Source organism: Triturus cristatus, chromosome 2_2 (assembly GCF_964204655.1).
Source record: "Triturus cristatus chromosome 2_2, aTriCri1.1, whole genome shotgun sequence".
In the NCBI taxonomy this organism is placed as follows: domain Eukaryota; kingdom Metazoa; phylum Chordata; class Amphibia; order Caudata; family Salamandridae; genus Triturus; species Triturus cristatus.
The window spans coordinates 331,510,076-331,535,379 of NC_140582.1; the positions used below are offsets into that span (position 1 = coordinate 331,510,076).

Consider the following 25,304-nt stretch of genomic DNA (forward strand, 5'->3'; position numbering starts at 1 on the left):
GGTCCAAATTCAGAAAGAGGTACTTCTGATGATGACGTGATTATTATTTCATCAATCTGAGGCAATTTTTATTTAATCAATCTTTATTATTTCAGGTGTGAAAAAAAATTACATTCAGCCAAGCCAACACGTTTCGTTCCGGAGAAGTTTGTTTAAGGCTGTAATATAATACATTCAAAAAGGTATAAATACAAAAATTAAAATCATGCTATACATTATATTCAACCAATAAAAAAAAGTTTTATAATTTGGACCACATAAGAATCTGATCCCACTTCCATATCCTACAGTCAATTGTGACATGTTTCCCAATATTATTTGTATACTGTTATTAGATGGCAGACCTATTATAAATTGTGTTTCAATTGTGTACATTTTATCAGTTCTTTACAATTTGAAAATTCATACTGTCAGTGTTAAAGGTTGTGAAATTGTTTCTAATTACAACTATTTTTTATATTCTTTGTACAGTAAATATCAAAATCTTTGTGTTAACATTCTTTCATATAAAGATCGATACTCCTTGTTAGTGATGTTAAATCTGTAATTAAGGCTCCCTGTTTCTGTTTTCACTGATTTTTACAGATAAACACAGTGTCTGCATTTATTTTTAAAAGTGGATAAATACAGAAAATGTTGCTGTTTTTAAGTGATTTTCCGTGCTGTCTTTCATGAATTATAGCCCGACAGCTGAGCAGATGGACTGCATGGGAAAATAAAAAACAGGATGCCATTTTTTTAAATATACATTTGTGGTATAATGCTAGTATTTACCAGTGGATGCATTGTTATGTAATATTTTGCAGCTTAAATAGTTAAAACACGACAGACATCAAAGTATGAGTGTGCTTCTATCAGTTAAATAAAAATGAAAATGTACAGTTTTACAACTTCATTATTATGCAAAACACAAAATAATATGGATAAATACAGATAAAATGGCCCAAAAATAAATATGGATAAATACAGACAACAGTGTTCAAAAAATAAATACCATAAAACCGAGAGCCCTAAAATACATAAAGAATCCTCAGTATAAGCTCCTCAAAGTAAGTAAGTGACAGTAGCGGCTGGCAGGGAATGAAGGTGAAGGGGTAGGGGGTGGTGGTGCGGGACAAAAAAAAGAACACTTACCTGTTCTGCCTCTCCTCCGCTTCTTGAGTCCCGGAACCAGGAAGCTCCCAGGCTCCCCATAGCCATTCACAACACTGCAATGCAGCATTGTGATTGGCTCCCTAAGCCAAGATTGGTTGGGCGCCGTGGGTCGGTGCTCAGATGGAGACTGGGGGCCAGGATCAACAACAACCTCCCCTGCAAACTCCTGAACGTCCAGAATGCCTCCGCCAGACTAGTCCTCAACCTACCGCGCCACTGCCACATCACCCAACACCTGCGGACGCTACACTGGCTCCCCGTCGAGAAGAGAATCACATTCAAGCTTCTCACCTATGCCCACGAAGCCCTCCACAACACCAGACCCCTTTACATGAACAACCGTCTTTCTTTCCATGCACCCCTATGATCCCCCCGCTCAGCCCAGATCTCCCTTGCGACAGTGCTCTGCATCAAGAAGACCAGAACAGGAGGCCGTTCCTTCTTCCTCTTGGCCAAGGCATGTGACACCCTCCACCTCCGCCAGACACCAACACTCTGCAAGTTCTTGAAGGCCCTCAAGACGTGGCTCTTCTATGAAACACCGTGAACTTCCAGGAGCTGCGCGGACCCTGGATGGTCTTGAAAGAGCTTCAAGACCTGGCTCCTTGACAAATCACCGTGAACCTCCAGGTGCTGCCCCCCCCTTACCCCTACCCCCAGCGCCTTGAGACCCTATCGGGTGAGTAGTTGCGCTTAACAAACACCTGATTGATTGATTGATTGGGCATGTTCCCCACCAGGCTGTGTAATGCAAGCTGGTGGGGAACATGCAAAGTGTGCATGACTGTTTGGCCTGGCAAAGATGGCCGGTTTCGCAGTCGTGGGCACTTGGAGTGTGCAAGTCACTCCTCCCTCTGTGCCTCCAGCCCCGCCCTGCCCTATCCCAGCCCCGAACCTGTGAAAAATAAAATGATAATAACTACGTTATTAACATTTAATTTTTCTTGCTCAAAGAGCAGTGGGGCGACGCTCTTCCGCCTTAGCGGAGGAGCCGCCCCTAGTTAGTGAAATAGTCAATCACTTACTTCATTCTGTCTTCTCAGGCTGTGTGATAGTATTGATCACGATGAGCCTAATAGAAGCGAAATTATATACTGGGATTACAACAAAACGTTCTATATATTGGTCCCCGGTATAGTGATGTTTATTGACTGTGTGAAGAGGTTTTGTTTTTGTGCAGGTGTGCATGTAACATGGCGTGAGGCATTCTCAGCACGTTTCTTTGTGTAGTCACACATTATGAGAACACATTTTAAGTCACGTATCCAGGTGGGCTAGTGGGGAACAGGGGAGCAGCTATGTATTTAGCTTTAACACACAGAGCTGCACTTTGGATTCACTCGAGAGTGAGTTTTCAGAGTCTCAAGGACTGGATGCTCAGCACATGTGGCTGTGGGCCTTTGTTTGTTATTAAAATTCAGCCTCATTGAAGCCTTTGGGGAGAATGTAATCCAGGGCCTCTTGTTCAGGTCAATCACTCAGACTGCCAAGAGCACGTGGGAGACAAACGTGTAACACAACATGTCACACATATACATTGAGAGGAATCCTAGCATCAGGAGTTGCCAGTGGGAATTGTTTCCAATGTTTTTGTGGCGTATTTGTTCCTGCGAGTGCACCCGCAGGGAGATCAGACACATTAGGCCATCATTGCAAGAGGTTCAGTGATGCCAATAAAGCGTTGCTGACTGAGGTGTAAACTGGAGTTTCCCTAGAATTAGCAATGGAAGATATGAGCAAATGCAACACTGACCCTGCGTCTTTTGTGGCTCAGACTTTGCCACACAGGGCTTGGTGAAATGTGTGCCACTGAAAAAGCCACAATACTCTGCATTCTGCAACGCCGAATGTGTGACATGTGCTTTCCACATTGTGACCCTTGGAACCTGTGAAAGGGAGGTAATAGTGCCCCGCGGAGAGCCCCATGGCGGTGTGTGTCAGGGTTGGCTGCTGCAAACACAGCCCCCCTTTAACTATCATTGGTCAACTTTATTGTGGCCCACACCTACTGTATTTTCCCTTATCTGATCTGCTTTTATAAAATGAAAGGAAGATAGGAAATATATAGGAATTGTTTTTTATTTTTTGCACTAAAGGAGGCCTATTAACGAAGGCTAATTTGCACATGTAGATTTACTCATGTGTAAACTTACTACTACACCTAATAGTTCCTTTTCACTTTTTTGCTGTTCACCGTTTCCGAGCACAATAGGTGCAGACTAACATGTCTCCAGCCCCTCGAACCTTGGGTTGGAGCCTTCTAGAGCAGGATTTATGAGTGTAAAGTTACTACTAGTAATTCCCCATATGTAGGAGGAGGTCTTCACCACTGCGGCAGAGATGTTCATATGGTAAATTTTTATTTTGCATTAAAATATTTGCCACTTTCAAATGAATTATTAAACATTATTATTTTGCTTTTTCCCTACGGTAAAGTATAGGGAATATAATAAAGTTTAATTCTTTCAGAAAAACTATTTTAATGTAAAATTAATATGTAAATTACCTAAAAAGAATTATTATTAACCTATCACTGAAAAAAAAGCTTACAGAACATCAACTCATCGAGTGAAATGTATAATAAACAGTTAAATAAAATATATTCATTCAATTTGTAACTATTTTTGTTTAAATCCTGTATTATTTTCCTGTTTCCCAACTCACCCCCTCTCTTCTTTTTTTTTTTAAACTCTTTTTTATTATCACGAAATTCAGGGCATAATATAATCACATGGCATACAAATAAGGCAGTAATCATTGTCTCAACCTTCGGTGACATTGCATACATCAACAATACCTGTTGCAGCATAAACATGTCTGTTGACATTCTGTTATTTCCACTCCATCCTCCCACCACTTCTCTTCTTGAAGCTCACTTCCCACAGAGTATGTCCATATTTCAGTACAAATATGTAATATGGCTGCATTTACAGGTATATCGTCCAGCTTCGAAAACCTTTTTTTTCTTGTATATCAATTCGTTTATCCAACAGCTTCTCCAATATATTGGTCATTCCATGTTTTCTCATCTGTTACTCGTTGTTCCAGTCCTACTAGTATCAAGTCACACTCCATTCCGCTTCCTTGCCCTCCCATTCTGTGGACTCCTCATTCTGCTGTTGCTAATCTGACCATCTCTTTTTCCATTGTTCAATTACCATAGCCAGACTCTTAATCCATTTCTTTTTTTTTTTTTTTTTAAAACCTTTATTCGTGCATCTTAAAAGAACAAATACGGGCCTACAACCGTCAGGCCGGCCACGATACAGTACAGCACTGATACCCACATTACAGCCCCCGTGCATCAACGGTCAGGATTAACAACAGGCTATGAGTCACATACTGGAGATATCTTTGAAACCCGGGGAAGGAGAGGTGAAGGTTAATTTTAAGTTTTTTGATAATTTTATCAGAGAAAAAAGTCAATGAAGGATAAGAGCAAAGTAGATTCGAGTCCGCAAGATAGCTTCACCACACGGGCGAGCAGCAACAGCAGTAAGAACAACAATGGGAGTAAAATCTCAATCAGTGAGGCGGTGCAGAGATATATCAGGATAGTCACATGAGCAAGTACGCGCCCCTCCAGAGCCGCCCCCAATCGATCCACCCCACACCCGGACCCCGAATCGAAGAAAGTAGAGCACAGAGACATAAAAGAAAAAAGGCCCATAGAACTAATTGAGAACAGAGTATTACCCCCCCACCCTACACCAATGCGGAGGCTACGGCCTACCCCCCCCCCCAGCATAGTGCCTGTCGCCCAAGGAACCCGAAATATAGAGAAGAGAGAAAGTAGGAACAGAGTAAAGAAGGGAAGAAAACAGAAAAGAAGGTGGGGAGGAGCCCACTGGACACCAGAGCGCCCCGAACCATCAGCCAGTTATGGCCCCCACACACTGAGAGCCCTCGACGCCAAAAAACGGCATGCAAAGATACCATGGCACCACAGTTTAAGCAAGGGATACAAGTCGCGACGAGTGCGCGCAAAACATACATACAGTCCCAGTCCCAGGCCAGCCCGTCCATAAACCATAGCGATAGAAGTCAGTCTAGCCCTGGCCCGATCGCGGGCTTGGGATTAAACCAGCTCCTGCGTGAAGGCCCCGTGTCCCGAGCAGACAAAGACAAGATGGCCGCTTGTGAGAGGATGGTGAAGTAGGATCACGAAATGGCCGCCGACCATCGAGTGAGGTCCCTCGTTGCACCACATAAAATCCAAACCTGGCCAGTAAGGTACAGGAGTTCCACAAAAAGGCAGCAGTGGGCCACCGCGGACGGTCCCTCGAAGCCGTTAGGTATCGCTCAGCAGGATAGCCTCGCGGACGCGGTGAGGCAGGGAACAATGAAGCAGGCAGCCATGACCAGGGGGACAAAGTATCCGCAGTTGAGGTGGAGAGCGGGGGACCCTGGGCGCCGGGAGCGCTAGATGAAGGCACCAGTGTAGCACAATCATACACCGCCGCTGCGTCCCCGCAAGAGGACAAGAGCACCGGAGGACCCACGCCCTGTGGATGACAAACAGTGCGCTCACGGCCCGCAGCCGACAGTATGGGGTCAAACCTCTCACTCAGCGCCTGCAGGCCAGCGCACATCTGTAGTTGAAAGTCCCGCAGGACAGCCAGAACGGAGCCGCATGTCAGCGGAAGCTGGGCCCCAACATCGGCACCAATCCGGGACGGCACTGTGGAGCTGGTGTCCGGAAGAGGGAGGGCGAAGTGGGCAGCGGGCGAGACCGGAGTATCACCCCCCCGCCGCGAGCAGGCACTCAACGCCATGTTTTGCCGCTATACGGTGCAATGGCCAGGGGGGGGGGTCGTGGCAAGGGGTCAATTCCCCTCAGGTCTACGCCGCAACAGGAAAGGCCGACAGTCGCTTATCTTCTCGCCGGTCCCCCTCGCCGCTGGCCAGGCAATAGGCAAAGGGGGCAGCAGCCCCCCACAGCTCGGTCCTCAGAGCGGGGCAGGAGACTCACCACACCGGGGCCCACCCCACAGCTCCAGCCCGTCAGGCACAGGGTGCAGAAGATGTCCGGCCGTCTCTCCCCGGGCTCATCCGGCAACGATCCATGGTGCGAGGCGAGATCGGGACCGCGGGGCTCAGGTTAGCGCTAGCTGGTCCGGTAACTGCGGAGCTTCCAGGAGGCCGGCAAAGGCCGTAAGGGCGCAGGGTTTCAGTGCCGAGGACAAAAGCACCCAAAACTCGGGCATCCGGGCGGGTTGAGACTCCGGGAAAGCAGCAGCGCGGTCAGCGCGTCTTCGCACACGGTGCACCTCGAGAATCGGCGAGGATGGGCATCAGGATAGTAGTCCGAGGCCACGGCCCGACGGAGCCGGGCGCTCAAGCGTCTGCTCCGGTCGCCATCTTGGCTCCTCCCCCCTTAATCCATTTCAAAGCAATACATTTCTAACCCCAACTCAACAATTTTCCCCATTGTTTTCAGACATTTATTTGGGCACTATGCCCAATATCCACAGCTTCATCCTTTACTATAAATCTAAACCCTTTAAAGTGCTCAACTGATTTGTCACTGCCTCCCAAAAACTCAGAATCCTTAGACAACCTCACCACATGTGTACATAGGTTCCAAATTCAATCTGGCATTTAGGATGATTAGCTTCATACTCTGGATTGATCCTGTGTAGTAGCTGCAGAGTCAGATATTATCCACACATACATTTACAATGGACAGTTCTTAATTTGTAAAAACATACGTGCCAGGGCCCTCATCCGGAGGTCACTGCCACATGTACTGCCCATTGCTACTGTCAGCGCTGCCAACTACAGTAACAACATAACTACTAACCATCACACTCCTACAGTTGTGACAGTTCTGACTATTCCAGGCCCCAAAAGCTATAAGAATGGCTTTTGCCACAGTTATTACTCATTTTAATCCATATTGAATTAATAAACAACTGTTGCTGTGTTGGTCTCTAAATTAGTCAAACAGTGCCGCCGTGTGACAGACTTTCATAAGTGCCGGTGTTGAGAATTAAATACCGGTCCCGAGCACTGGAAGCCACCTGCTCAAATTAAGCACAGATTATTTTTTTGTAAATTATTTTTATTTGGTTTTCATCGTATATAAGTGAAGCATAACATCATTATCAATCAAGGTAAACATAAGAGCGTATACATGCAGTTGGCTTCAATTTCACATTATCTGCTGACATTTGTACGGTTTAATGTTCTGCTTAGTACTCTGCCAATAGTCTGCTTCCTAGCGTAGGATGTAATTTCAATTTTATATTGCAGCTGCGTCTTATCTCCATTTCAGGTATTGATAGGTGAGAAAATCAGTTATTCAGGGGGATATAACCGTAGTTAAACTGGGGGAATTAAATTGAACTAGTATTGCACTGTGTATGGGAAAGTTCAGGATAGTGGGTATGGATGAGCATTGCTGAGAGTCCATGTTAGTGTTTGCGCAGAGAGGGCACCGAAGGAGTGCGTATTAGTGAGGTTTGGGGGAGGCATTCGTGCTTGCCACGCATTCCCTGCTAATATGTTAGGCTCGCTTTGGGGGTCACCTTGACCGCACTCGGGGATAGGCTAATTTGGAGGGGTTTGTGGGGGATGCAGCGATGCCTGCGGGGGCCCAGTGTGCTCTAGGGTATATTTAAAGACATGTAAGAGTGTCACCCATTGCATGGAGATATGGCGTTTACGTATGCCTCGGACTTCCTCATATCACAGAGCGTCTTCCTCCGAAGCTCCCCTTTTAGAGACTTCTCCCATCCAGGCTGCTAATGGAGGTCCCGCGGGGGTTCTCCAGTGCATGGCAATTCCACGCTTTACAGATGCGAATCTCGTCTCGACTTTGCAATGTTTGCGACTTTTGAATATGCGTAATGCGCAGGCTTCCCATGTGGTAATTAATGTCTATGAGCCCTGTTACTTCTCGCAGTGAAGAGTTTTATGTTCCAGTAGGAATGTAGTTCTGGGCAACTCCAGAACATGTGAAAGAAAGACGCGCTGGGGGTGTGACATCTCGGGCATGAGAATGGTGTGTAAGGGTAGTATAGTTGAAGATGCTCAGGTGTCAGGTATGCGCAATGTAAGATGAAATATTGTATGTTTTTAAATCGGTAGTTACGGGATACTTTCTATAGATACTATAACACTTGTTCCCAATCTTTGTCATGTAGTGGCCTCTGGAGCTCCGCCTCCCAATTCAAATTAAGCACTGATAATGGATCAACTTTAATCTGCCATTAGTTCCTCCCTGAGATCCCTAGCCCATTTTACTTTCCATCTGTCAATGCGTTTTTCTTTACTTGGTGACATAGGGCCTGATTACAATTACATTTTTCTTTACTTGGTAACATAGGGCCTGATTACGATGACAATGACAGTGGGACCGCCACCATCAGCCCGTCGGTGGCTGTCCCACCGTCATCGTAACACAGTTTACCGCCCGCCATATTACAATGGCGGGCGGATGGATGGCGGTCCGAAAGACCGACCGCCACGCATCCGTGCGTTAGAAAGAGCTACAATCCCTACAATGGTGGCGGTGCCTGCCAGGCACCGCCATAGGGATCATGATACCCCTCCCTGCCGGCCGTTTCATTGCAGTTTACCTGCCATGACAAGGCTGGCGGAAAGGGACATTGGGGGCACGTGGCGGCCCCCTCACCCTCTGGCCATCAGACATAGGTGCCCCCCTACATATCCCTGCACCATATGGCAGGCACCGCATGGTGCCTGCCACGTAGTGCAGGGATACATGCAGTGTCCCTTTTTTGTACTGCGGCGTGTGCTGCAGTCAGCAGCACCTGCCACAATACAAAATATAGGCATTGCGACCGCTATGGTGGCAGTCACATCCTAATGCCTATGGCGGGACGGACGACATCCTGTCAGGCGGTCCCACCTCCGATACGATGTGCCATCTTAATCAGCCCCATGGTTGAGTACAGGTTCAAAATTATCTTCCGACCCCCCAGCAATCTAAATATCCTTTGATTTTATCTGTGTACATCTGGTTTTAATGCAAAATCAGGCCAAATCTGCTTTGTACCTGCAGCCAGTCCAGTGTATGTAAAAAGTGAGTGTTGCTGATCTTACATCTATTACAGAAAGCCTTAAACCCCATGACTCTACCATGTTATATGTCTTCAGTAGAGCGAGGTTTCCCTTCATTAGATTCTTATTTGAAAAACGTCAATTAATTTGGCCATAGTTTAGTGTGCTACAGTACTAAATATGGTGTGTATATATGTGGTTATAACCCTACTGTCTCATCACACCTGACCAAATTGTTACTATGTTTCGTATACGTGTAAGTATCTTCTTAACATTATTTCGGGATACTAGTGGTAAAGACATTAGGTCTGTTGGCTGGAGTAATAATCTTAAAATTTTGTTTACCAAGTCTTCCTTCTCCTGTTCCATCCATAGCACCACAAATTGCAGCTGTGTCACCCAATAATATGCCCTAAAATAGGGTGCCAGCATGCCACCTTCTTCCCAGGGCAGTCCAAGCACATCCAATGTTATCCTTGCTTTCTCCTTCTCCCAAAAGCGCAGGTCCTCTAATCTCTTTATAACTCGGGCATCTAGAAAGGTTCATCGCAGTAAAAGCGGTAAGATTGGCCCAGTGCTCCGGCACTATGCCCCATCAGTGACAATGAAAACTTCAACTATCTAGTGATACTCACTTCTAAAGCTGTAAGCATGGGTTCCACATTATGTTTATAGACAGTTTCCCAATCTACACTCATCATTATCTCTAGGAATTGGAAGGGAGTCAGAAGTATTTGTAGAGGTATATCTGCCCCTGTCCCCAACTGTACACCATTTAAGGTGCGTATTATGGATTTATATAAACGTAATGTAAATTCTGACACTCCCCATACTTCCTAAAGCATGTTGTCTAGGTTCACCCATGAATTTGCAGGGTCATTGATCGTCAGCAATATGTCATCAGGGTATAATAAAATGATCCTTCTTTGGGACTTAAGCAATACCCCATCTTCCGTATGTCGGAATTGAATGATCTGTGCTAACCGTGCAATTACCAGAGCAAATACTAAGAGAGAAAGGTGACACTGTTGTCTGGCTCCCCTCTGAATTTCCCATCTGCTGGAAATCAGTTGCCCTGTGTGAACATGTGCCATCATTTTGTTTTGTATATTATATAGGAGAGAGACACCCATAGTAGGAACGTCCCTCTTTCAAATTATAATTATTATTTTTAAAACATTTTAAAAATCCCACCCTCACTATAATTTTTATATTGAACTATTATTTAGTAAATTGCATTAAAACATATTTGTTTAACAATTTTACTTTGTTAGTAAAAGTTGAAATGTTTTATTTATTGTTAAACAAAAGTTAAATGTTAGTTATTTATTTATAAAAAATAGTTTTTAATTTACATAAGGCTGAGCTGGAGTAGATTTACTCTTGTTTTGGGGCATTTTTTGTTGTAGTAACTGTAGAAGTGTAGATTTGATTTTAAATAGCAGTAGGCTTAATCTTTTGTGAGTCGGTGTTGTGTTTTGCATGCTCCTCCCTAAACCCCCCTGTACACCTCCCTCATCTGCTCCCATTTAGTCATTCGTAGTACACATTTTCCAGCCACTTGCCCAGATTCCTTCACGTTTACTGCTAAAACGCATACCTACATGTGTAGAAATCTCCTACATGTGTAGAAATCTGTGCACGGGTGACAAAGACCTCTGCATCGATAAAATAGGAGAGGCAGAGGTGTCCACACATAGTTTTTTTAATTAGTATTTTGTAGTACGAGACTAGTTCTGTTGCTCTACTACTACACATAATGTAAAGTGGTTTGTGAATAGGCCCCTAGATCTAATATATTTTTGCATTATATTTCTAGCGTAATTTCTGAAACCGTGCCATGTCTTTAATATGAGACAGCAAGACCATGCTTTGTAGGGAATAAAGCACCCTCTGCCACACATTAAAAGTATATTGAACATCACCTCGGAGTTCCATCACCTTATTAAGGAAATTGTCCTTTACACCTTCTATGGTAGAATTGTCCAAAACAATGCCCCGACAGGTTTATTAGCAGTCAAAAATTTTACATAGGCATTTGACGTTGGCTATATCTGTGACCTCATTAAGTGTAGTTTTGCAGCAACCCAGTTATCTTTCTTGGACCTTTTTCGAGGATCAGTTATTGCACCTTTTTTAAGTAACAATTGAAAACAAATTGATTACGTAAGAAAATGTCAACTTGGTCTGCATATTCGGCAGCCAATAAGAGTAACTCACCAATGAATTCCTCCATAGTCTCAGGACTTACTGTGTGCGGTTCACAACAGTACACTTGGGGGTCGTTTACAATGGCGGGCGGATCACCACCGCCCGCATGGTGGCGATCTGCCTGCCATAATCCACCGTCTGCCACCCATTGCCGCCATGGAAATGCAAGCGGTCCTTGCTGTTTGGGGCCCGTAGCGTTCCCCCAGGGTGTTGGGGGGGTAGGGGGTGCACATGGGGGGTACCTATGGTACCCCCCTGCATTTGCATGTACAACCACACGGTGCCTGTCACATTGTGCATTCAAATGCACAACTTGCACTTTTAAACTTGCGGCGGGTGCTGCTGGCAGCACCGCCCGCCGCAATGTTAGAACTGCGGGATGCGCCCACCTGTGTGGCGGGCGCATCCAAATTGCACATGCGGGACCGCCGCATGCATAGCGGGCGGTCCCATTTCCCGGGGCTATGGCGGGCGGATGCTAATCAGCCTCCTGGTTTTCTCAGTGTAATGTTTCTCAAGTCTAGCCACTGCCTCTGTGCACCTATTTCAAGTACCCAGAGTTCCTCTCAGAGATTTTGATTCTGGTAGATTGTTGAAGACATTTTGTCCAGCGCCGCCTAAGCAGTTCAATCACAGAACCGGGCACAACCATTGGCATCTATTGCAATGAGATAATTCTTGAATTATCTTAACCAGAAGTTCCACTTAGATTTTGCCAAGTCCTATCAGAGACATTGAAAGTGGGCTGGTTTATGCAAAAAGACCCTGACCAAATACTGTTTGTTTAGCCAGTATGCCTCTTTAAATAAGAAGAACTGTAGCGAGGTTTCAATTTGAGGCACAATCTGGTGAAGTAAGGGCTGTCACAATAAAGTTTAAATTCTAAAACATTCTGGAAATCGGAAAGGTTGCTCTTACTTTTTCTAACAGGCATGTAGAATGGTTGCATCGTGGATTACATATGCTAAGGCTAGAATAATACAAGTCACATTCGGCGGCGTCTCCTTGTAAACCTCCTTTGAATTGGACTGCACTTTGTAAAGGGCGGGGGAGAATCTTTAGTGCATTCTCGCTTGTTAACAAAGTGGCTTTAGTCAGTGCAATATTTCATCTGCGAAGTATGAATGAGCTTTGAGTCTCTGTTCGGGGAGGATCATTAGGTTAATACTAAGGGCCTCATTATGATATCGGGCGGAAAGCCTCTGCCCGACAGTCGGAATGTCCTAGACAGCGTCAGTACCCTTCTGACCGAATCGGTCGGTTTACAACCCGCCCAACCGATTACGATGTTCGTGGTCGGATTGTAAACCTCACGGTCCTTACGTATCGGTTCTGCCAGGCTGTCGGAGAAGTTGTGTTGGTCGGAGCCTAATCGTGCAGCTCTACGGACAGCATTTCTGACCGACCGATTACGATTTCCAAGTCAGCCTGTGCGACACGAAAAGGCTGTCGGAAGTGACTTTGGGGGCCCCCAGCAGGGCCCCCTTCATCCTACGACCTCTGGTTGCGAGCCGAGGGGGTACCTAAGGGACTCCCCTGTATAACCCTACACTGTGTGGGTGGCACCGTTGGGTGCCTGCCACAGGGTGCAGGGTTTAACACACACCCCAATTCCCCATAGGGGCCTGTGTTGTCGGTCAGAACACAGGCTCCCATAGGGAACAATGGGACTCCGACCGAACAGTGTTAATTCGTATTGTAATCAGTCGGGTGGAGCTGCCGACTGCGAGTTGGTTGGTTCCTGAATCCGAGACGGTGTCGGGTGGAAACTTTCTACCCGACATTGTAATGAGGCCCTTAATTGTATTTCGGGGCTGAGATTATATTGTTTGAGGGTGAGTTTGTGGATTAGTGATGTTATTGATGGAGTTGGTTTAGTTCTGTCAGCTTAAGTACAGAATGGTTTGCAGTTTTTTAGAGATTTATTGGGTATCTGGTTGGCTTGGAGACTGCGTTGGGGTCCTTTGGATTATTTTGGGTTGTTATGTTTATTTCAAGAACTATTGCATGGCATTCTTCTTGAATTGATGATGGAAGTGGTTTTGGGATTTTGCTGTTGATGTGGGTTTGTTGACTAATTGAAGATTTAGTTTTGTCTCAAAAACAACAATCAAGCTCAAAAATATAGAAAAGAATACACACAAACTCTCTTTCTCTCTCATGCTTTCCCCTTGGTTTCTGCAACATATAAGATTCTGATCAGCTCTTGGAAACCTTTCTCACACTCATTTGAGCAATTCTGTACTTCTGAATATTTCTTGCTAGCAAAAACCTTACCAAGTACTTCATTGTCTACTTGAGAAAGTGTTCCCATGTATTAGCATGTCACACTACTTCCAATCCGACGCCCCTACCTATACAGCATGGTTGAGGGATGTGTGTTAGTGGGCGGCTGCGGAGGAGATTCGGATGCGTCATGTTCGTAGGGATTATACATTTGAGGATGATTTGAAAACCTGGTCATCATGTAGTCTGCATTACAGGAACCCTTGGAGTTGTCTGAATCCGGAGGCTCGACTGCAAGGTCCAAGCCTTTTACTCCAGAGGTGTGAGTTCAGGAAGAAAACAGATGTGGTTAATGGCCGTGAGATCCAAAGGTAACCAGGGACCTATTTCAGTGTTTCACTATTTTATTAGTTGTACAGGCCTAACACGAAAGCATTTTGGGGGGGTTAAATTGTTGTGTGTCAGTTTGAGAATTAAGTAGACTGTGAAATGTGATTTCCTCTTGTTCTGCTATATTTTTAGTGAGGTTGATTTTTATGATCTTGTGGGATATCAATGTTTGCTTTAGACCTTATACATGAGCAAGTTGTATTCTTTTGGGATTTTCTTTTATTGGATACATCTGTGGTTTCAGCACAAGCAGTAATATTTGTGTTGCCCATATAGTTGTTGACAGAATGTCGGAATGTTGTATATGGACTCCTTATGGTATGTACAGTCTATGTGATATCCCTTTAAATCAATAAAGTTCATTGGAAAAAAAGGCACACTACTTCTAATCTGCTGTGCTCTTGAGAGACATTTTTCACTTCCAGTGAATATGCCTGGTTCTCTGATTCATTAAATAGTCTCTAGGGTGTAAACATATTTAGTAGTCCATATGTTCCTTGTTGGACATTGCCCTCTCTGCAGGGTCATCCCCAAACATTTTGCCTTCACCCTCCTGTTTTCTGAAACCATTTGTGTTGTATTTTAGGACTCTGCACTCTTTGCTCATCAGTGCTAAAGTGCTTGAGCTCTAAACCTTTAATCATGGGGAAATTGGATTACACCCAATTGGCACATTTAAGTTACTTGTAAGTCCCTAGTAAAGTGTACTACAGATACCCAGGGCCTGTAAATTAAATACTACTAGTGGGAATGCAGTACTGGTTGTGCCACCCACTTAAGTAGCATTTATAACCTGTGCCAGGCCTGCCATTACAGCCTGTGTGTTTAGTTTAGACTGTCATTTCAACCTGGTGAAGTAAACCTTTTGCCATGCCTAAACCTTCCTTTTTAATAGTACATGTAAGTCACCTCTAGGGTAGGCCCTAAATGGCCCACAGAGTATGTCTAAATGGTTGGACTTGTACTATTAAGATTTACTTGTTCTTGTTTTCACTACTGCAAGGCCTACCTCCCCCATAGGATAACATTGGGTTACCTTATTACATTTTAGATTGGGAACAAGTAGGAAAGTCAAGTTTGGTCTCTGATGAATTGAAAGTTAAAATCCTCTTTAATTGTAAAGTCAGACTTAAGACACAATTCCAAAAATGCCACTTTTGCAAAGTTGTCATTTTATTGTCCTAACCATTTGGTGCCTACAGCCTGTATCCTGGGTCAAATGACTAGGTGTAGCTGGCAGTTGGTCTTGTGTATTACTCCCAGATAGTGAGACGCAGTGGGAACATGTGTTGGCCGAATGAGCCATCTCTGACTTGATGGAGAGCAGAGCTGTCACTTATCACACTTGAACATCACAAAGTCATTGATCTTTTGTGCCCCCAGACAAGCTTGAGCCACGGCAGGAAGGAAGGAAATCCAAGACACCTCTGAAATGGGAGAAGCTTCTAGACTCCTCCTCCTGCAAAGTGGGCACCAAATGTAAATAGTGGACCCTTAGACCCAACTCTTCAGTACACTTTTGGACCTGTGAAACACTCAGAAGAAGGACTGCTGTGCTACTGCAAGAAGGGCTGCCCTGCGGTCCTACTACTCTGTTGCCCTGCTGCCTGAGTGAGAAGGGCTGCACCTGCAAATTGAACCCAGGACCACCAGAGTGAATCCAGGGGCTAGTTGGCTGGTCTCCTGATCAAAGCCTCAGGGACAGAAAAGGCTCCAACCATCCTAAACCCTGCTCCTGGAATCTCCCTGCTGGGAGTTCTAACCCCCCAAATGGTACCCCTACAGTCTAGTACCCTTGGAAGTGAGGCTAAAGGTGCTCTGCCAGCCCGGATGGGGTGTCATCAGAATCGATGCATCGCATTGCAAACTCGATGCAGTTCTAAGCAGCGCCTCATGGGAACCGATGCAGCACAAGCAGCCTCGACACAAGCCTGCATTTCAGACCTTGCAGTTCATCGAAACCACTGCTGCATGACACATCGAAGAGTACCTCACATCGCTTCTCGGAGCTACAACTGCACGGCACAACATTTTGCAACCAGGATTTAAGGTATATTTCTCAGCAGGACTAACTTTGTTCCTGTATCCAGCCCATGCTCCATCACTGTTGGCCTGAACTTGTGTCTTTGTCCCGGTCAGGTGCGACCAGATAACCACAGTTGGCACTTTGTGTTTTTGAGCATTATTTTTGCCTAACGCTTTACACTGCATACCCCCAGTTCTACTAATTGGATTTTTGTTGTTTCAGTGTCAAATGATTTATTAAATTTTACTCAATTTTTTGAATCAGATTTTACTTGTGTTGTAATTTCACTTTATTAATGTTTGTGTCTCGCATAAATACTTTACACATTGCCTCTAAGTTAAGTCTGACTGTTTTTGTGCCAAGCTGCCAGAGGGTTAAGCACATGTTAATTTAGGATGTGCTTGTGTTTCACCATGACCAGAATTGTAGTTGCTGCTTGAGTAGTGTTTCATTCCCCCACAACCAGTAACCCCAATTCCGACATTCCTCAATTAGCATGCAAGTGAAAATTATTTAGAAATACAAAAAAGTGATGGGTGAATGCTTTAATTAAACTCAGCCACTGGTATTTACTCGGGGTTGTGTTCTAGTGTGTCATCTTTTACTCACTGGGCCACTACAGACTGAGACCAGCCACATGAAAATTGGCCTTTCTCCTGTTCCATTAGAAAAAATCTCACACAAAATGCTAGGCTACTCCCCCTCTTAACAAGAACACACGCAAGGGTCCAGTTTAGTCCAACAGCAAAATCAACTTGAGGACCCACATTTAAGCCTATGCTTTGCATTTAGGGCTTCTCACTGAGGAAAGCGTAATAGGCAGAATGCTTGAATTAATCTCAGCCATTTGCAATTACACCAGGCTGCTTTCCAGTCCATCGTTCTTTTCTCTTATTGTGTCATTACACACAGGGATATCAATGTACAAATCCACCCAGGTCCTACTCCAGTAGAAGAGTCCAGTCAAACTGATACACTTTGTCCTCTCTGAACTAAAACAAAAGCAGCCCCGGATAGGCTATATTACAGCTTTATTGGATCTCATCATTGAGGTGTAGCTTGAGTTCTAAGCCTCAGTGAGCTATGGGACACACATTTTTGGCATAATCGTCACATATAGGGCATCTCACAAAGAGATACAAAAAATGATGCATCAATGCTGGAATTATTTACAGCCCCAAGTATTAACTCTGGCTATTTTCTAGGGCATATTTTTATGCTCACTGTACCACTATAAGCCAGGACCACCCATATGAAAATCATCCTTAGACCTGCTCCAATTGGGACGGTTCTGTTTCAACTGGCAGGTCACTTCTTCTCTAGACGGGAACACAAGCCACCACATAGATTTCAGTCTTATTGGGCCTTAGGGGTCTATTACAATGTCGGGCGGATCGCCACTGCCCGCATGGCGGTTGCGATCCGTCTGACATCATCCCCCGCCCGCCTCCCATTTCCCCTCCGCCTCCGATTTCCCCCCGCCATATTATGATGGCGGGGGTACCACGGCAGACAGGAAGACCATCCGCCACTCGTTGACCGGGCGGAAAAGGGTTGAATATTGTGGCGGTGTCTGCTAGACACCGCCATCCATATTACAATGCAGGCGGGAAGCAGTCTTTCCGTGGCGGCAAAGAAGACATGCGGTTTTCTCAGTAGGATGTTGGGGTGGTGGGGGGGGGCACTGCATTTGCATGCACGACGTGGCAGGCACTGCGCTGTGCCTGCCACGTTGTGCATGCAAATGCACAAGGTGCATTCACAGCATTGTGGCGGACGATGCTGTGAGCACCGCCCGCCACAATGTTTTGGATGGGGGATGCCACCGCTACCATGATGGTGGCATCCTAATTGCCGGTGCGGGACTTCCGCACCACTGGCGGCCGGTTCCAGCACCTCTAGGTTGGCAGGCAGACGAAAGTCCGCCCGCCATCCTAATAGGCCCCTTAGTTGGGAGGGACTAAGGCTGTCTTGAATATAGTAATGCATGTTTGAAATGCCACAGATGAATACAAAAAAATGATGGAATTGTAATGTAGCCCAGGATAATTACCAGTGTCTGAGTTTAATTAAAACTTTCCATTCTTCATTTTTTGTGCTAAGTAAGTGAGTCTCTGGGAAGAATAGACAGGATACATTGGTGATCAACAGATTAGGTGGTTCCTAAGTACATACAGTATGTCAGCGCCAGGACACCCTCGGGTATAAGTGCGCTTTATAAGCTCCTAATAATAATAATTCTCCTTACTGGTATAACGCCTTTTTCATAATAACGCAATCATTGAGTGTTACACTGTATTCACACAATACCAATAGCAAAGAACAATTGCAAATTACCAAAACCAGGGCCACGAACCGGGCGTCCCCGCTATATATAAGGTAGAGAAAGTCCAGATGTGGTTCTTGATCGCTCCTGACCATAAGACTCCACCTGGAAGCCGATGAGGCCTAGCATGGCAGTAGCTAGTGTGCTGAATCATGTGTTCTTATTAAAGAGGGGAATAGCCTAACAGTTTGATCTGGGCCACAACTTTTTGGGGGGGGGGGGGGGGGGGGAGTAGTCACCGTCTGTAATGGCAAAGATAAGGAATGAAATACAGCCCAGCGTAATAAGCCACGGATGATGCTAAATCACCATCCCACCTTTCACTATTTGTGTAAGCCTGTGACTAAGTGCTACCACTCAAATTTGAACACTGGAAGCTAGTCAACCAATCAGAATTCCCACATTGCTGGAGGTATTTAAGATTAGTGGTCTGCATAGACAGCCTTTTGTGGCTGGCCAGATCCGACTGTCCGCAATGTGAGCAAATAGGGAGCACTGAAGGAGCATGAGCAGCCTCACATCTGAATGAGCTCCGCCCTCCAGGGGCGCTTCCTGTGGCTCTTCCAAACAAGCGGCCAGTACCAAGTGGCTGTCTGGGCTCTTCCCTTTCCTTTTGGTGAAGGGATTCCCATCACCCATCTTTCACTGATTGGCAGCTGGAGATTTTCCTTTGGCTGATTGGGCTTCCTTTCAACAAAATCCTGCAACACGGCCCATAACTACAGAGAGGGTAATTAACAGCCGTTAGTGCCCACAGGTGCAGACGATAACATGTAATTCTTATCTTTGTATTAACCATCCTCAGATTGAATATGTATCATTCTATGAATATACACGATCTTCTCAATAGGCATAATTTTGGAACATATAGCAATCTCTGAATATGTTATCCTCTGAGTGGTAAAGAGTCAGAATATCGAGTTTGAAATGTTGACTTGCACTAATATCGACTGTCAGAATATCGTGGTCAAGAATATTGAGTCTAAGGTAAGAAATGTCGTTTTCAAAAATATTGAAGTCATTAATATCGTTTGCATTTGTTTTTTAATATATGTGATACATTTTTAGAAGATATTAATTTTATTTTAATTACATTTTGCATTTTAGTTCCATAGCGGGTTCTGGGTTTATAGCGGAATAGGGTGGGAAGTAATTTAATTATAATAAATTGAATATTAGTTTTTATTTATTAGTATTCATTTGATTTTTATTTTATAGTGTTAATTTTGGGATTGGATTTATTATGAATTATTTAATATTTGGTTGTTAATTTTTATTGATAAATTAATTGATAATTATGTTTATTGTGTCATTTATTTAGGAGCCGGTTGTGGGTTTATAGGGGAATAGGGTGGGAAGTAATTTAAATATAATTACATTATTAATATTTAGTATCAATTACTATTCATGTATTTAATATTTTATATTGCTAATTGTGGGAATTAATTTATTATCAATTATGTATTCATTAGTTAATTATTATTAATAAATTGGTAGTTATGTTAATGGTGTCATTTTTTTTAGGCGCGGGTTGTGGGTGTATAGGGGACTACGGTGGGAAGTAATTTAATTATTATTAAAAAAAAATGTTTATAACTTAATATTTATTAATGTAATATTTTATATTGTTAATTGTGGGAATTAATTTATTATTAATTATTGATTGATTGGTTGTTAATTATTGTTAATTAATTGGTAATTCTGTTAATTGTGTAATTTTTTAGAAGTGTGTTGTGGATTCATAGGGGAGTAGGGTGGCAAGTAATTTACTTTAAATTAATTAATCATTACGTGATCATTAATATTCATTTATTAATTGATAAATATTTTTGGTGATTGTTTAGTTTTTATTTTGTTTGGGGTTTCTGTTCTATAGCTATAATGTTTTGTTAGTAAATTACTTTTTACCTTTTTAAATGTGTTTTTTAATTATTAATATTTGTTGAATTGATAATTAATTGTGGTAATTATGGAGGTACGATTTTTAAAAAAAATTAGATGAGTGTTGTAAATTTTGTGGTGTTATAGAGTAGGAACAAAATATTACTTTTATGTAATTTTAAATCTTTTGGATTAAAATTAATTTTTATTTCAAAAGTTATTTGTATTTTTTTATTTCAAAAAGTAATATTTTGATGTAAATTTTAGATTTGTTTGTTTTGCAAATTTTGAAATTTTTATATGTTTTGTTTTTGGGTTTGTTATTTAATTTTGTATTGTAGTTGATATTTTGTTTGTATTTAAAAAAAAAAAAAATTGTGGGAATAGAAATTTCTCCCCCCTCCGCTATCCAACACTTTCCCTACTGTTGCACTTGCTGGAGTGGGAATAGTAAATAATTTCTCTCTGCTATCCAACATTTTCCCTACTGTTGCATTCATTGGAGTGGGAATAATGAATTATTCCCCTTCGCTATCCAACACTTTCCCTACTGTTGCATTAATTGGAGTGGGGATAGTAAATTATTCCCCTCCGCTATCCAACACTTTCCCTACTGTTGCACTCGCTGGAGTGGTAATAGTAATTTTTACCCCTCCGTTATCCAACACTTTCCCTACTGTTGCACTTGCCGTAGTGGGAATAGTAAATTATTTCCCTCTGCTATTCTACACTTTCCCTACTGTTACACTCGCTGGAGTGGGAATAGTGATTTTTACCCCTCTGCTATCCAACACTTTCCCTACTGTTGCACTTGCTGGAGTGGGAATAGTAATCTTTAATATTTTAATTTATAGTATATATATATTTAATTTTTATGTTACAAGTGTATGTATATATATATATTTATTTATAATTTTAATATATTTCTAATATTGTATATTTAATTCAAATAATTATGTATTCATTATTATTAAGTAAATATATAAATATATTACATTTTATATATGTATGTTTAATTTATTTTTACATTTAATTTATTACTTATAATTGTTAAAATTTACAAATATTTTTTTTTTTAAATTAAGTTAAGTATTATTTAATTTAAGTTAAGTATTATTTAATTTATTTTATATTATTTTTTATACATTTAAAAACGATATTTTGTACTTCGATATTTTTAACAACAATATTTGTTTTAGATATTTGAGTACTTACCATTATGAAGGTAGGAGGTCGATATTTTTGACATCGATATTTATGTCCCGATATTTCGGTAACACGATATTTTGGTATTCGATATTTTGTCAGTGATCCCCTCTGAGAATATCTCGTGCTATGAAAATATATGATCATCTCAATATACTTCTAACTAAGGGTCTGATTTAGAGTTTGATGGACCGGGTACTGTGTCTCAAACGTGACAGAATGCCCAGTCTCCTAAACTTTTGTTACCCCTGCCAAAGTTTCTGTCAGAAAAGCCTTGTGACTACATCCATGAAAAGCTTACTTCGATGGCCCGATGGAGAGGAAAGCCATCTCACCGCCTGCTCTATTTAGAGTACATGGCGTGGTCTTTTTTTCTTGCATATCCCTGCCAGGAAAAGCCGTGCAGAGAGGAACAGCAAAAACAGTAATGACTGATGTAGGGGGTCGTTCATTCTTTGTTTCTCAGAAACAAACTCCCGCTTTGGGAGTTTCTTTCAGAAAAACAAAAAAAGTTAAAAGTGTGGTGAACAGCGGTCAAAACGGACTTGGGCCCCACGGGGGATAGCTGGAACTGCCTGCGCGGGTGACGGCGTGCGGTCCGCTGCCCCGTAGATGAGATAGCATAGCCCCTGATGCTTCTGACCCGTAGATAGGGGTGCCTGCGGCCACAGGGAGATGACGGCATTCTTGGGGGTGGGGCGGTCCCGGGGATGACTGGGGGGGGGGTCGTGGGTGAGACAAGGGGGGGGAACACTCTGTGTACAACTATTCAAGCTGCCACTGTTCGGAGTTTCTCTTTTTGACCTGTTTGTGATTAATTTGTTCTCAATGTCTAAGATGCTTGGGTGGCTCACACTGGCCTGTATGGCTAGGGGCTGGTATGTGGTGGCTGCTGCCCCTCTTTAAGAGACGACACTGGAACTGCTGAGGCACATGCACCCGACTCCCGGTGAGGTTGCAGTTGGTACATTTCTTGACTGTGGGGCTGTCTAGCTGGCTAGGCCAGACACGGATCAGTGACTCGCATGTGTTTGTATACTTCTGTGTGTAATGTATCCTGCCGTACCATGTATTCTTTATTCATTATACCTTTTGAAAAAAGCAATAAAAACAGATTTGCAAAAAAAAAAAACGGACTTGGGCCATCCATCAAACTTTTCGTAATTTGAAGAGAGCTGCTGTGATGGCAGTGCCATTCAAGTTACAGTGGTGACCACAGGGCCATCATTCATTCATCTAAATTTCATGGATGGAGTACCGTCCGAATGGCAGACTTAGGGCCCTATTATGAGTCTGACGTCCGAGGACCGCCAGACTCGTGGTGGCATAGCAATGGTGGATCCAGCCACCACTGCACCAGCGGTCCAACCACCCGATTACGACTCGGGCAATCAAACCGCCCTAGGACCGCTGAATCCACCAGGGAACCACAGTTCCCTGGTGTAAGAGCGGCAATCAGAGGCCGCAAAATGCTTGGCAGGACTGCCACGGGCGTGCCACGCATATTACAAGTTTCCTCTCAGCCAGGCTTTTCATGGCGGTTCCACAGCCATGCAAAGCCTGGCAGAGAGGAAGCAAAGGGGGCCCTGCAGCCCCCCCGTGCCTCAAAAATATGTGGATGCACACAGGGGGCATAACATGTGCCCCCCTGTGTGCACACACTTAGGTTCCTACACAGCATGGACTTTCGAGTCCATGCAGGAACCTTGTGAGGCGTTAACCTTGCGGTGCCTTTTTAAAAGGAACTGCTGCCTTTGAAAGGACACTGCAGGGGGAATTGCCACGCCGCCGCACCACCGCTCTACTGAAAGGTCGTAATTAGGCCCTTATTGTCCTGCACCAACCCGACAAACACTACACCATCCGTCAAACATAAAATCCGCCCCTAAATGCTATCCTGTGAATGTAAATCAATTTCTGAATAAGCATCCTCCTCTGAGTAAACATCACCATTTAAATGTGTATCATCTTCCGAGTCTGTATCATCCAATAGTGTTTACTTTGAGTCGTGAACAATTCTGTCACTTTGTTATCTCCTCTGTGCCTCTACAGACAGGGGCAACTCAGCAAATAAATCACTCTTTACCCCCCAGACTCAAAAGGGATGGTCCATAGAGTACTGCTAGGCAACTTCCCTTCTGAGTAGGAGCTCTAGCAACCTCTGGCTGGTTTCAGGCTTGCTTGGCCTCATCCGGACGGAGCAGATTGATTCTTATGGCAAAGCAAGCTTCAGACCACTTGGCATACCCCATTCTTAAGGGGACGCATTGGCACAACACAATATCTTATAAACGGAATGTTTGAATACATCTCGGCTACTTATAATTACTGTTCCCTGCATTCCATTACATTATTTTGACTCAAGTGAGCCATTACTGACAAGGCACATCACATACATACAGAGCCTGTCCCCACCAAGCAAGTCAGAGTGGACTGAGCTGATGACCATCTCCTCCTAATGGCAAACCCAGGCTGGTTTCAGCTTTGTTTGACCTCTTCATTGAGTAGCTGCTTGAGTCCTATAGCACAACAACATTGGGACTCACATATTTGCATTCCCTACCTACTTATGGAAAGTCACTTGGATGGGTGGAATAGGTAGAACGTCTGAATTAATCTCAGCCCCTGGTAGTAATTTAGTTTTTGCTTTATCTTTTCCAGGCCTTGTTAGGCCTCATCAGTGCAGTGCGTACTTAGAATATGATATACTGTTGGAGGATGGGTCGAGGGGCTGATAGGTTGCACTTGTGTACATGCACACAGCCTGTTATGACCATATGTGGTTGATAGGATGAATAGTTGTAGTGTGGGCTGTGCTTTAAGTTTTGGTGGTGTGTGAGGGTCAACAAGGTGCTCCAGTTTTGTCTTTGTGGCTTATATCTGCACTATGCATGCTTGTTTTCATGAGGAGGATAGAGTAGCTCTTTAGTACAGACATGCCTCCAGTTGCTCACAGCATGGCAGGTATTTATTAATTTATTTACGTTCACCTTTGCCGTCGTATGTCGGACTCGACTACCCCCCACCCAGCCCCTCCCCCACCCCACCTCACCGTCCACAGCGTTACCTTTGCGAGCCGCCACTGGTTGCTCATTACGTTGTATAACTGGAATACATACCCATATGTTACCGTTCTTTGAGTAGAGGTGAACCACCAACGGTAATAGACAGATTTTTTGTGTTTTCGTCAAAGCAGAGTTGTTGGTTTTCTCATTCAATACAAGAAGATCGTTTAGACCTTGTTAGGTTACACGGAGAACATGCAGACTGTCTCTGAAGAATGTTTCTGGACCTGGGGCTGTTACTCAGTAGTGCAGCTTCAGGGGTTCTTCTGTGGGCTCTCGTTGCAGGAACTGGAGGCCTACGCCATTGATTGGCTACTGTGATTGAACTAGCTTCCATTGGTACAGCAGGTGCAGTGGTACCGGACCCCAGGGGCCTGAGGGCCCCAATGAACCCTGATTATTGCTGTATTTCACAGATCAAACAGTGGACAGGGGGCCCATTTCCTTCCTTGCTTTAAGGCAGTGGTTAATTTGAAAACGTAAATGATTGAGCTCTCGTCAGGAGGCAGCTTGCACCAGCCAATTTCTCAAGTGAGCGCAGCCTAAAACAGAACCAACTACTAATGGTGAAAGTGAGGAGACGGTGCGGGAGACAGGCGCGCAACACCCATTGGGCTGAACGGGCTTCAGCCACCCCCCGTCGTCATCTTCAGCCCGGGCTGCCAAGGTTCAGATGACAGCACAACACACTTTCCTGTTTTACAATGATCTAAAATAATGAAAGTATGAAAGACGTTTCCCCAGTTTCATTTGAATTAAGGCTCCACTTTTATTCTCCGATGCAAGAATG

At 43.8% G+C, this 25,304-nt stretch overlaps 1 long non-coding RNA gene across 1 annotated transcript in view; it reads left to right on the forward strand.

Moving 5' to 3' along the window:
- LOC146862215 (uncharacterized) overlaps positions 1–25,304 on the forward strand; it is a 252,049-nt gene that overhangs the window by 157,705 nt on the left and 69,040 nt on the right. Inside the window, exon 2 of the long non-coding RNA XR_014978394.1 lies at positions 13,878–13,991. This is a non-coding gene — a long non-coding RNA (uncharacterized LOC146862215). The remainder of the gene's footprint in view (positions 1–13,877; positions 13,992–25,304) is intronic.